A 10439-nucleotide genomic window follows, 5' to 3' on the forward strand; every position below is an offset into this window, starting at 1 on the left:
CTGCCGCTGATAACTTTCTTAGCCAAGTTCAATATGTCCTAAAAGCAGCTGTTTCCTCTGACTTTCAAAATAGTGCGCTTGGATTATTGGCCTGAAGGGGGGTTGGATGGGGCCTTCCTGGAACTATTATCTTTATAGAGAATTGTGACAGAATAAGGGACGGCCCCATCAGTGAAGGTCAGGCTACAGATGACCAAAGAGAAGGCAATCGTGAGCTTCCCACGGTTCAAGAACACCCAGGTACACAGGAAGATGGTCCTCCCGAAGGACTCACCATTTCTAAGCCCAGACGGTGTTTCTTTCAGACAAGAAATACTGATGGGTCAAAGTAAGAGACAAACAGGGGAAGTTTAGTGCTTAATGCTGGATGGTAAACAGGCAGCGTGGGCCTACAACTCAGCTCTCCACACCCCTCCCCTCAGACCACCACCCTGCTTTACTTCCTCCCCTGGGTGGGGTTCAGCATCCTGGGACCCCAAGCAGAAAGATGCTTGAAACTCCTATAGCCAGGACACCATCCCCTTTGCAAGACAGAGGAGGAGTCCTGCTACCTCAAAACTGAGTCCCAGTCCTAAGGCAACAGTGTCCAGTGGGAGAGGAGGTGTTGGTCCCACCAGAGAGAAGGGCCCTGGGCTGGCTGGGATGCCAGACAAAGGAGGTCCTGGTAGCAGCCAAACAGAGGCCAGAGTTGGGGTCCCCGGCCCTGCCAAGACCCCCCCTGGGTCCCCACTCATTTGTCCTTCACCCTGTGATGATAGGGAGGATTCCAGGCAGGGGATGAGCCTGGATTCAGGGCTGGCTTATGGACTAGGTTGGCCCTCTCCAACAGACCAGACATCCCCCCACTCTGTATTTGTTGAGACTCTGGAGAGAGGCTTTCCATCGAGGGCTGCCAACAGAGAGTTTGGAGAATAAACCCACCCAACACACACACACACACACACACACACACACACACACACTCTGCCAGGAGCAGAGGCCCTGGCGCAGCCCCCAATCTCTCATTCCAAAGAAGAGGGCGGAGACCAAATAAGCGGTGATATCCTGCCTCCAGCAAATGTCTGACAAATCTGCACTTTTCTTCATGGAAAATTAAAAAGCTAAACTGCCCCAAGAATCTGATGGAGGATGACAGCCTCCAGGGGCCCTCAGAGTTCATCCTTGAACCAGAAACGAGATGGCGGAAAGAACACCAATCCCCGCATTCTTCTCACATCTTCCTACGGCAACAGCAATTCTGAAATCAGGCGTCTGGTTACATGACCCAGAGATGAGCCAGCTGCGGCCAACTCCCACCTGGATGTCTAGGAGACTGAGGACGGAGAAGCCGGCCGGTCCCACGGGACCTGGGCCAAAACTTCGCCCTGCCCTGGGGTGGTTGCAACTTAACAGCGTGATCATAAGTGTCTGTCGGGAAACCCAACTACTTGGCCCAATTCCCTGGGGCAACTCCGCTTTCTTGTAATCCTGGAGATCCCTTCTGTACACAAAGCAAATACGGTTCTGTGCGTACATTTGGAAGACTTTACATAAACAGGTTCTTGAATCAGAGGCAGTAATCCTCTGTAGACCAATAGTCTGATTTTTGGTTTGGAAATTATGGTCCCTATAAATACATGCCGGGACATACTTTATATTTTTAACGCAAATATTTACATTCCAAACAAAGGAGCATGGAACTTAAAGACAAGCTATTTATACTGGCCATAAGAAACACTAACGGCCTCAACATTTCTTTCCTGAGTAAATGGCTCCTGACTTCTATTCCTGAAATACCAACCGAAATTCCATAACGTTTATCCCCAAGATTCTCAAGACACAAAAAACTGGGCTCACTACCTTTTAATAGCCCAAAACTCTAGTGTCAGGAAATCCAAGGTTATTACATTAGGCTCTTGACTCCTGCAGAAATTTAGCGACAAGCATTAACACTCCTGCACCATATGCTGCCGAATTGGGGATACTTTTCTGTCTTCTGGATGCACACCCAGAGGCCCACGTGAAATCCATCACAGCCCTTCCTCCAGGACTAGCTGGCTTTTGAGCATTCATTCAACTCTCGCGACTGAGTGGGCCCCCAGACAGCCTCATCACCCTTGAGAGGTTTGCTGGGCATGGGTGAGTGGACCACACATCCAGGAAAACTAGAAAGAACGTGGTATAAAGTAGGTTGAGTTCAATAGCGTAGAATTGCAGACACTCAGAGGAGGACGGTAACACCTGGATGGGAGGATATGGAGAGATGGCAAAGAACTGGCAAAGCTTCCCGAAGGTGGTGATGGGACGGGGGGCCGGGGGCTGATGAAGGTTCAGGCCATGCAAAGAGGAGGCTGGATCCACAGTTCCCCCCTGGGATGAACCGGGAGGGAGAACCAAGAGGAGGCAGAAAAGGCTCTCCCACTCAGGCTACCAGGCTGTCAGCCAGCCAGTGGCTCCGGGGGCACCCCCGCCCCTTGTAAATTACATGTGTGTCACAAAGGCTAATCATTATCTCAATCTGGCTAATCACTGCCATGCTCTACAGATAACAAGGCCTGGTTAACAGGCTCACTTCCTAATCTCAGTGTCCCCCTCAATATCCTTATCAACTGCATATCTAATGCTGCCCTTATCAATTTATGCCTAATAGGTACCACGTGCCAGCCCCAAACCCCTGCCCCCCGCCCCCGTGGGTCAGGCCCGGGGCTAAGTACTTATTATTTGCTGTGTGTGGAGGGATGGGGGGGTATCGTCTTGCCCACTCCTGATGTTTCTTCCTCGTGGAGACAGCGCCACCTGTGTACCACCACCTGTGTCTACACCTGGTGGTGTCCATCCACCCCCATCCCAGGAGTGTGCAAGGAGGACCTAGACACAGGTAGCCTGGCCTTGCCTCTTCCCACACAGAGTAGGCACTGCCCCCTGCTGGCTACCCTGTGGAGGAAGGGGGCCGGCCCAGGGAGAGGCTGCCGCTTTCCCACTGGACCTGTGACTCAGGGGAGGTCAGCCGGCCTAACTGCCCACTTCTCACTTGAGGATTGCGATGCCCACGTGCCCACCGGTTCAATCACATTCTACTATGTCTACTTCAGTCGGGAACAAACATTGCATTTTTACCTCCACCTATCTTTCTCCTCCCCTCTCTCTCTGTAAGTTCAGAACTTGGCCAGGAAAGAGGAGTTCAGTTTGGGGAGCTCCCTTGAACCCTAACTTGTACTACTGGTACTCAAACTACACTACAAGGACAAGGAAGAGATTATTAACCCCACTTTACAGGTGAGGAAACCGAGGCACAAGGAGATTAAACCACTTGCCCAGGGTCATGATCAAACGCAGGTCAACGGGGTGCCCAGGCTCACCCCACCACCTCCAAGGGCCTATACAGGATTCAACACCCAGGCTAAAAGAACATCTCCATGATGGGCACCAAACATTTGGTTGATTGGAAAATGAAGGTGCTGGCCGAGCTCACTTCATCCAGCCCGAGTCAGTTAACGTGTGTCACGAAGGGCAGACAGAGCTGCCCAGACCCCTTTCAACAAGGGGTGAGAAAATAACACACCTTCACAGACCTCTCAGACTCTGAAATGCACCTTCTAACATCACAGCAAATGTGCCACGGGCCCCGGCCCTGGGGGCAGCTCCCTACAAGGGCACAGCAGAGCAGGACAGAACTTCCCCCCAAGATCCAGGGCTGCCCCGAGAGGGACAGAATTGCCAACTCTCATGTCCTTTCCCCCTCAGAGGCCACTCCACTATGTTTTTGACCACAGGGAGCAAAAAGGGCCAGCAAACACATACTCCATTTCAAGAGAAGACGTGAAACCACCAGGTTCCCGCATATCACTAGAAAAAACAATTGCGCCTGCCTTGTAATCTAATTATTTGCCCATGCTGGGGTATTTTCCAGGCACCTGGGTAACTAGGCTGCCTGTTTCAATATTTTTATCACAAACACGATTCTGGAAAGTGTCCAGGTTTCCATTATAATGATACTCTCTGCTTTTGAGGATCCACCAGCCTCACTTTCTTCAGAGACCTGAAAGGCCTGGACCAGGACAAACTCTAGAAATGTAGCATAGGTGTCAGGGAGAGCCTGCCCCGGCAAAAAGGCCCCCCCCCACACCTACTCAGGACTCTCTGATGCTTACAGTGGTGCTCAAGATGTAACATTCAAAAGCCAGCCACCCCAGCACATTTCCTGGTCTGCCCTGGGCTTAAGCGCATCTCATGGGAGCACAGCCAAACTGACCTACAGCCTGTCCACAGCGTTCCGCTGGAAGCATCCCAGAGGGCAACTGTGGATCCAGGCCCCTCTTTGCACAGATGAAGAAATAGCCCAGAGAGGTGAAGCAACCAGCCTGACTAGAATCCAATGTGTCCTGGGGCTCCCGGTCTTACGGGGTGTAAGAGAAGTCCTCTGAGGTAGAATATGCCAGAATTCCACCCCCAACACACACCAAGAAATATACACATCTACATAAAAGACTGTACGTGCAATTTCAGAGGGATCAGAGACGCCCCCCCGTCCCTGGTTATGAGCTCTAGAGCTGAAGAATACCACAAAAGCCGATGTTTTCTTAAGCACTTACTGTATGCCAGGCACCGCTCCAAGTGCCGGGCAGGTATTGTCATGTAGAGGACCCCAGCTCTCAGGCCAGGGGTGAAGTCGCCCCAGACCACTCCAATGTCAGAGTCGCTAATGCAGACTCCTGCCGCACTCTGGGCAGCACTGTGGAACTCCGACTTGCAAGTTCTGCCTCGCCTACTGCTCTGAGCGCTGCCTCTCAGCTCCCACGCACCTGGCCCTGGGCCTGCACCTGGAAGAAGGCATCAATGCTGCATGTAGCTGCTGCTGATGAAAGAGGCCGCTCGCGTTTCCTGTACATCCTTTTCGAAATCAGCAGAGACTGAGAACCTGCTTTCTCCTGCCACCTCCCCGCCCCTTACCACTTGCTGATTCACGCCCGCCTTCCCCTTCTAGAGCCAGGATTGTTTTTCTCCACCTCCAGCCCCCTTTCCCTCCTTCCTCCACTGCCATTCCGTGCTCCTAGCTCCTGCACATCCGGATGACTGAAAGCTTCTTCCCTGTGGTCTCCAAGAGCCTCCCTGCCCTCTGATTGAGACAAAGGGGGACACCTGTCTGACCTGGCTGGCACAGGGCCAGCTGGGAACCAGTAGGGGCCCAGCAAATGACAGCTGTTATGACCAAATGTCTTCCTCCCCAACCCCCGTACTTAAAATATATATATATTCTGTATTGGCCCAAATCCACAAAAAACCTTTACTTTTCTTCCTAGATATGGAGACTGGATACTCAGTAGACAACTCCCACCTCTATGCTTCATTTCATGCTGTGAAGACACGGGTCTACACATAAATCATCTCGTCCCAGTGCTTCCTTTTAAAGGATGAGCGTCTCAGGAAGGAAATCAGACCCCAGCACTTGAGAACAATAACGAAAGACCCTGTGCAAGTCCAAACAGTCTCCCAGTACGTTGTTAGCTAAGTGAGAAGACGGGCTCTGGATTCACAGCAAAGCAACACAGTTCCGGCGGAACTCAGTCGACATCACCTGAGCATCCTGACTTTCAGGTGAATGTACCATTCTCACCAGTGGCTGCAAGTGTCGCTTCTAAATCACGTGCTGCTCAAGAGATGCCCAGTGACAGAGTGCTCACACGGTGACACTGCCAGGCCAGCTACGTTTCAAACTAGTTTCTGTTGTTAGAATTTAAGGAAACTCCTCTCTCATACAAATGCATCCCAAATGACACCTGGCAATCCAGGGCCTGCTGAGACCTGGGGACCAGGACAGGGTCTGGATACAGGGACAGGAAGCAAGAGCTCCCCACCACAGCGAAGGTCCATTCATCTAGGAGTTTCCAAGAGGCTCCAGTCCAGCAGGGTGGGATGAAAGAGCCGGCCCAGGAGCTGGAGAATCAGAGACCTGGGCTGACTTTCCACTTCTGGGCTGTGTGACCTCAGACCCACTGCTCCGAGCCTCAATTTCCACATCAGGAAAAGGAGACTCTCCTCCTATACAACCCACCTCTCACTTTCCTTGCCTTTCTGTCCTGCCCACCTTTGAACGCAGTTCACTGTTCATTTGTCCATCAGGTACAGACATTTTTGCCTGCTCCCTTCCTCCGAGGGCTGGGACTCTATCTTAACATGGCGTACTATTTGATAATGAAATTATATGAAAAGTTTTAGGCAGGGTGTCTCTTTCCACATGACAAGAATTCATCGCTTTGCAAGGCAGAAATAGAGACACAGATGTAGAGAACAAATGTATGCACACCAAGGGGGGAAGGGGGGTGGTGGTGGGATGAACTGGGAGATTGCGATTGACGTATATACACTAATATGTATAAAATAGATAACTAATAAGAACCTGCTGTATAATAAATAAATGAAATTAAAAACAAAAGAATTCATCAAATAGCTATTGAATGGATGCATGACACACGGCACATGAAGCAGCCGGGCACATGGCCACAGGCACATCGGGCTCCCGTCAATTCTCAATCCCTCGGCCTCGGGGAGATGCGATCCCCATGCCCCGTCAGGTGTCACAGGTCTCTGACAGTGGGATGCCCTCCCCAGTACACAGACACAGGGCCAGACGTCAAGCTTCAGACCTCCTGGCAGAGTACTCACCCCACCCCCTACTTGTAGCACTGGAGCCCACACTTAAATGTCCAGACTCAAGAATTCTCTTGAGAAGTAACAAGACCTGTCAAGTCGATTTTTCCCCCCCCAACTGGCTGGAGCTGAGCCAAAGCTGCCCTCCTTAGGTAGGGCATGTGCTCACCTGCCCAGGGCAGCCCCAGAGTGTCTCCCCTCTCCCCATCCCCCAGAGCTCGCCTGGACGCGGATGCTATCCATGCCATCGGCAGATGCCAGGCGGATGCTAGCCGGGCCACCTCCAGCCAGGCCCTAGGTGGCCTTGGACAGCCACAGTCTAATCACAACCCAGCCCTAACCTAAAGCTTCTGCTAGTGCAGGTTCCAAGAGCCTGGGGCTCCCGTGGCCCAGCTGGTTGACTTGGAGTTTCTTTTCTGCTCTTTCTCCAGACACCAAGTAAGCAGAGTCCACTTCCCAGCCTCTCCCAAACTTTCCTGTAAACATAGCCTCTTCCAGATGCAGGGATTAATCTTCTCTCTTTCAGGCCAGCAGAAAATCAAATTCCTCACCTCTTCTGGCCAGGGGCAGCAGCAACAGAGGAGAAGAAAGGTGCAGACACAGAGGCCTCACGGCAGCCACAGTGACGGTGCTGGGATGCCTGGCCATCTAACCATCAAAGAAAAGCAAGGCTCACGTGGGATCCACTATGGACAAACCCGCCTCTCCACCTCCCACACACAATATCCTGGATGAATTAACCCTGCTCACTGCAGTCATACAATACCCAGAGAAAAAAAACACAAAAACATTATTGAATTTCCTTCAGAGGGCCCTAGAAATGGTTCTCCCGGGGAGCTGGACCTGGGAGGGAAGAAGAGCCCTGCAGCTCCACTTCTGGCTCAACTACGCACCTATGCACTGAGAGAGACCACGGCAAGCTGCTTCACCTGGCTGGCTCAGTTTCCCCATGCAGCAGGAGGCAAGGAAAACATTTTCCTGCCAATCTTTCAGGAGTATTAGAGACAAAAACGTATTTGATTAAAAACTACCTCATAAAAAGGCATTTTTATGCCCATGCTATTTTAAACAAAATCATATATGATTTGCACCTCAAGACGGCCTGATTCAACGTACAGTTGGTAAAATTAATAAGTGCCACGTTCTGGAAGGGAGGGTTCCTGATTTTGCACCATTTGGGAAGGGGGCGGGAGCAGGAAAGCTGGGCATGGAAAATGGTGTGCGAGGTTCTAGAGGAACTTGGGGCAAATCTCCAGGCCTCAGTTTCCACCTGGACGCCTCAGTTTCCACCTGGACGCCTCAGCGGGTGCACGTGCCCCCGGGCTGCTTTCTGCTCCAACACCGGCTGGCTGGCTGCCCTCTTAGGAACCGCAGTTGCGGAAAGAGGAGCTGGGGCCCTGCGAAGCCCTCGGCTCAGCCTCACAGAACAGCGCGCCACATCCCTTCCCGGGGCGTCCTGCGGCTTCCTGGACATACAACTTCATTCCCCAGAACTCCGTACCATCAACTCACCCAACGTGAATGCAGCGAAGGGCCTCGGGGAACCGGAAACTGGGGGCCGGAGGAGCGAGTCTCAGCCCCAGGCTTTGCCGCCTCCTTCTCGAACCTCCCTGCTCGAGGCGCGGACGTCCAGCTGCCTACAGCCGGCACCCAAGCCCCAGCCTTCAGTCCACACCCGCCGCTCCAGCCCCGCGGGCCGACCCCGGGCGCTGGGCGGACGGGCAACGTGGGCACCAGGACCGCGACGGGGCGGTCGAGCAGCCGCGCCCAGGACCCTGGCGGCTCCAGATCCTAAACACACAAGCACACACAAGCGCGCGCGCCGGCCAATCCGTTCGCCCGGAGGAGTCGGAAGGCGCTTCCACAGCTCTTCATTCATTCCCCCAAAGGCGAGGTTCCCTTCTCCCGGGCGCCTCCATCCCAAGATCCTAGGGGGCTCCAAGGGGGCCAACTGCGCCACGAGCCGCCCGCCATCCGCCCACGGCCGCCAAGTCCTCTCCACCCGCACACACAACCCAACAGACTCGGGCTCCATCACGATCGGCAGCGTCGCCCCCGCGCAGGGGCCGTTGCCACCCCGGCTCCCCACAGCTTCGTCACCCCGCAGCTCCACCGCCCGGCCGCCCCGCCGCGCCACTCGGCTCAGACCTGCAGCGCTCGGCTCGCCGCGCCCAGGCCGGCCGGGGACGCCGCCGCCGCCGCCACCGCAGCCGGGAAGCGCCGGCTACTCCGGAGTCACGCCGCCTCCTGAGCTGGGAGGGGGCAGGGGGCGGGGAGGAAGAAAGAGGGAGCGGGGAGCAAAAGTTCAGGACGCCCCGGGCCTCGCCGCGCCCCCGTCTCCTCCCAGGCCCGCCCCCGCGGTCCCCCTCCCGGAACCCGGTCCCACAGGCTTCGGCGCCTGGGACACCCCCAACACACACCAAGCCTCCCCTCCCAGTGTGGCCGCAGGACTGGAGCCGGGGCGAGGAGGCGGTTCTGAACCCGAGTCCAGGAAAGAGTGGCAGATGCACACCTACCTGCCTCGGGCCGCGCCTGGAAACTTCCCAGAAGTGCGCCGGGAAGCGGAGCGCAAGGCTGGGGAATCCCCACCCCCACCCCCATCCCCACCCAAAGCGCGCTCTTACGGAGAAAGCACCGATCTGTCGGTCCGTCGGTCCTCCGCCTGCAGCGCGCCGCCCCGATTCCGACTCCTGGGGTCGTTCTCCTGGACAGCCACCCCGTGCGTGCCCCGTGGCGTGCGCCCCCCCGCCGGCCTCAGGCTGTCCGCGGCGCCACCACCCCGCCGCCGAGTACCCCGTCCCCGAGCTCCGACCGCATTTTCCCGAGCCGGGGAGGGGGGCGTGCGACCCTTCCCGCGGGGTCCCCAGCGCGCGGGGCGCCCAGAGCACGGCCAGAACCGGCGGCGAGGGGACGCCCTCGGCTGGGGGCCGCGGTTGCCTCGGGGAGACTGGGCCGAGGGTCGCGGGGCCCAAACCTGCCTCGGCTCCGCGCGCTCGCAAGTTCATTGTCTGCCTGGGCCGTCGTCGCCGCCGCCGCTGCCGCCGCGCCGGGAGCGCCGCGGGGAGTGAGGCTGCGCGCAGCCTCCGCCAGGCCGGACTCCCTACGCCCAGCCCGGGTCGCCCCCGGCGCTGCCCGGCCAGAACGCGGAGGGGCGCCGGAGCCCGGAGCCAGACACCACCCGCCGCTCGTCGCCGCCCCCTCCGCCGCGCCTGGCACCCAACTTGTACCTGAGAAGGCCGAGTCCAGCCCGGGAGCCTCTTCGGCTCCGGCTCCGCGGGAGCGCGCCCAGCCCCGCGCCTCGAGCCCCTCATCCAGGGCGCGTCAACCTGACTCCCCGAGCGCAGGGAGGAAAAGTTTGGGAGTGACGTGCGGATGGCGAATGAAACATCCGAAAAGAACCCTCCCCCCGCCCCATGTCGCGCTGACACACATCAGCTCGAGTCTGGAATGTGAGAAAAAGGCGTGTGCGCGGAGCGGTGGGTTTGGTTCCCGCCCCCTCTCCTTCCAAGTAAACACGGCTTGTGCGATGCGGTGATTCCAAATAGAAAGCAAACCGAAACCCCTAAAGTCTGCCAATGACACCCTGCCAGAGACATTTTTAACGAACTTGGCGGTCTGGAGCCAGCCCATACGTTGATATTCAAGGCCACGGCGCTGGTGGGTTCCGCGCCCTCTGTTGTATTTTTGCATCCCGAGAAGGCTCTCCCGGGCTCTTCGGCCCAGCCTGTTTGCTTCCACGGTGAGGGAAGGCTCAGCGGGACCCCGAGCCCGGCCGGCCGCAGTGGCCCAGGGGGTGGCAGCTCCAGGAAACC

At 56.1% G+C, this 10439-nt stretch overlaps 1 protein-coding gene across 3 annotated transcripts in view; it reads right to left on the reverse strand.

Annotated features, from left to right (window-relative positions):
• The window catches only part of CHST15 (carbohydrate sulfotransferase 15), a 99963-nt gene extending 89892 nt beyond the window's left edge, over positions 1 to 10071 (reverse strand). The window contains exon 1 of one of the 3 annotated variants that reach the window (XM_012531613.3): positions 9855 to 10071. The gene's annotated coding sequence lies outside the window, so the exon portion shown is untranslated. Of the gene's footprint in view, positions 1 to 4571; positions 4710 to 9854 lie in introns of those variants that run through there. The other 2 variants (XM_033420806.2, XM_033420808.2) reach the window with 2 other exon arrangements.
• Positions 10072 to 10439: the final 368 nt, after the last annotated feature.

This window comes from Orcinus orca, chromosome 14, assembly GCF_937001465.1.
Source record: "Orcinus orca chromosome 14, mOrcOrc1.1, whole genome shotgun sequence".
In the NCBI taxonomy this organism is placed as follows: domain Eukaryota; kingdom Metazoa; phylum Chordata; class Mammalia; order Artiodactyla; family Delphinidae; genus Orcinus; species Orcinus orca.